Source organism: Notolabrus celidotus, chromosome 3 (genome assembly GCF_009762535.1).
Source record: "Notolabrus celidotus isolate fNotCel1 chromosome 3, fNotCel1.pri, whole genome shotgun sequence".
Lineage (NCBI taxonomy): Eukaryota > Metazoa > Chordata > Actinopteri > Labriformes > Labridae > Notolabrus > Notolabrus celidotus.
In genome coordinates, this window is record NC_048274.1 from 17,034,932 (window position 1) to 17,038,316 (window position 3,385).

The 3,385-nt window shown below is 48.0% G+C and overlaps 1 long non-coding RNA gene across 1 annotated transcript; it reads left to right on the plus strand.

The window, feature by feature from the left end:
- The first annotated feature begins 1,816 nt into the window (after positions 1-1,816).
- On the plus strand, positions 1,817-2,365 carry LOC117810042. The gene is made up of 2 exons (XR_004630674.1): positions 1,817-2,042; positions 2,245-2,365. It is a non-coding gene; the product is annotated as an uncharacterized LOC117810042 (long non-coding RNA).
- The last annotated feature ends 1,020 nt before the right edge of the window (positions 2,366-3,385 follow it).

The following is a 3,385-nucleotide window of genomic DNA, read 5'->3' on the forward strand; positions in this document are numbered from 1 at the left end:
AGACTCCACGACAGTCTTGACCTGGATGACATCTGAGTCATGCAGGTTCAAAGTCTTCGTGGGAACAAGGGTCTCTGAGATTCAGGAGTTGACAGCCATGCACACCTGGCGGTATGTTGACACTGCCAACAATCCAGCCGACGACCTCACTCGTGGCAAGACTTTGGCTGAGCTGGCGACATCGAGCAGATGGATTCAAGGACCCCCGTTCCTGGGTGGTTCACCTGACAGCTGGCCGTCACTTCCTTCCTCCACTGGGCCAGCAGATGCTTCTGAGCTAAAGCAAAGTATCTTCTGCGGGCTCATACAGACGGGCCCAAGACTCCATACACCAGATGTCACCAAGTTCAACAGTTGGTCCGACCTGGTTAAAGCTACTCAGGAGGCAGTTGTGGATCCCTCCTCACCTCAGCCTGAACTTTGTGATACTGAAACTCTCCTACTCCAGGTCAGCCAAGCAGACTGCTTCCCAGAGGAGATAAAGTGTCTCAGGGCAGGTAAACCAGTGCCACCAGGCAGCAAGCTCAGTATGCTTTCACCAGAGATGGATCTTACCATGGGTCTCATTCGCGTGGGTGGACGTTTTCGGAAAATGGATGACTCCTGTTCTATTGAACTCCACCCTGTTGTCCTTGATCCTCACCATGCGGTGACAAGACTCCTCATTCAGGATTTCGACCAACGCCTACTCCATCCAGGGCCTGACAGGGTCTTCGCCGAGATCAGACGCCAGTACTGGGTCCTGCGGGGGAGACAGGCCATCAAGCACCATCAGAGACTCTGCACTGAATGCAGGAAGTGGAGAGGGAAGCCGGTTGTGCCACAAATGGCTGACCTACCTCCTGCTCGCCTGCGGGTCCTCAAACCTCCATTCTTCTCCACCGGTGTGGATTGTTTTGGTCCATACAACATCAAGGTTGGACGACGCAACGAGAAACGTTGGGGAGTTGTCTTCAAGTGCCTCACTACACGGTGTGTCCATCTGGATCTACTGGCTAGCCTGGATGCGGACTCCTTCCTCCTAGCCCTTAGGAGGTTTATCGCTCGTCGAGGAACCCCTTCAGAGATTCTCTCTGACCAGGGGACAAACTTTCGGGGCGCGGAGAGGGAGCTGAGTGAGGCCTTCAGTGCCATGGAGCCACAACTTCAAGACCGACTTGCACAGAAGCGGATCAAGTTCAAGTTGAATCCACCAGCAGCACCTCATTTTGGTGGCGTTTGGGAGCGGGAGATTCGTTCTGTCAAGCAGGCGCTGCAAGTGGTCATCGGCACACAGGCTCTCCAGGAGGAGGTCTTGCTGACGCTCCTCATCGAAGTGGAAGGCATCCTCAATGCTAAACCGTTGGGATATGTCTCATCAGATGTCGCGGACCCTGATCCTGTCACGCCAAGTATGTTGTTGATGGGGCGGCGGGACGCCTCTCTACCACAAGTTTCCTATGCTGCGGACACTCTCACGAGGAGGCGCTGGCGCCACTGCCAGGTGATGGTAGATCACTTCTGGGCGAGGTTTCTTCGGAGCTACCTGCCAACTCTTCAAGTACGCCAGAAGTGGCGACGACCTACAGACAATATTGCCCAGGACACTGTAGTGATGGTGGTTGACCCTCAGTTGCCACGGGCTCACTGGCCTGTCGGGAGGGTGGTGAAGCTAAATGCAGGTTCTGATGGATGCATTCGTTCGGCCGAGGTCCAAGTGGGGGATAAAACTTACCTGCGACCGGTGGCACGTCTGGTCCAGCTTCCAGCCGTTCTGGATGGCTGTACTGACTCAGGGACTTCTGTAGCACCTTAGGAAATGTATGTGTTCTTACATAATAGCCATGCTATTCTGGGGGCGGCTGTTATAAATTTCCTATGTTTCGTTAGTATTTTCGTTTAGGCACCTCTATGGGCAGCCCAGGGACTTTACTGTTTTACGTTATTTGTGCTCAGGCCTGCCCACGGGCAGCTAGGGGTCCTGACTGTTATCCTGAGCGGTACCCTCCGCGAATGTTGTGCCGATAAGTTTAAAGTTTTATATGTGATGCGTTCGTGAAGAAGTAAGTTATGCTCACTATGAACATGTTTATATGGTTGTTCATTTCTTATAAGTGTGGTGTGCAGCGCGCACTTTGTTTATGTGACGGCAGTGTCATACGTTGATTGACGCGGATTGCTAACGCTAATGCTATCTCATTCAATGCATGTTATGTTACGTCTCGTGGGTCCCGTCATTAATATTTGCATTTGTATTGTTTACAGGATACCATCACGTCATATCATATCACACCCCCTGTTGTCATCATCACCCTTTAATGATGCTAAATAGCCAATTCGCCATTGCTGTTGCATATGAGGAACATTAAAAGAACTGAACTGTGAACTGTGTATCCCCGTGTACTCTCTGACCAGAGCAACTGGGTGGATGAGGTGTCCCAGCAGTCATCATAAATACACGCTTTCATGCACGGGAGAAGCACAATCTCCAATACCACCTTTCTGCCTGCTGCTATCTCTTAAAGTGTTGAGCCCAGTCACTTACAAAATCATATTTTCCATGTTTCTTGTACTACTTTTTGAATGGATGGAAGCAGCTCTCTGAGATATTAGAGTGCTGCAGAAAGCTGAGAGAAGTAGTTTGTGCAGCTGCTTTTATTACTATTGATAGTTTCGTCAGGGCAAATTAATGGCATCTGGTGGTGTGTGTTCATCGTCTTCAATCCAGAGCATCCATATTTCATGAGCTGCTATTTATGACTCTCCTAACACTTTGCAGCACCTGTTTTCATTGTGTGTGCTGACTTCACTTGGATGGCTTTAGACCTGTCCATTTGTCAGTTTTAGCGATTGCTAATGGAAACCTAAGGTACAAGCTGTTGTGAGATGAATAGATAAGAAATGTAGGCTGCACTACTGAAAACATAAGGAGTTTGATTTGAATCCTCCTAAAATATACATCATGAAAAAACAGACATTTTAGAAAAACTGCCATTCAATCACTCAGAGAAATGAGGAAACATTTTCCAAGTATGTCCAAAGACACTTCTCTAGGCTTGGAAAAAAGTGTTAATTACAATATTCAGTCATGTCTGCGGATTTTAATTACTTTGTCACTTCATGTCTGCCCACCTGCCTCAAACCAAAAAGGATTCAGCATGGTTCACATGACTTTGAGTCAACCTTCTGCAGAACATGACTGAAGGCAAAGTGTCTTTCCTGAAATCTAATGAACACCTGCTGTCATTAAGAAAAAATGCAATTATTTATACTATTTGGATAAAACTGAAAACTTAAATAACAGCGTTAGCTCACAGGCATGCAAAGTTTTTTGGTCCTACACACAAAAGTTTACCGTAGTTGTGTGTAGAAATGGAAAATCTAGAGCTTAAAAGATAAGTTCTGA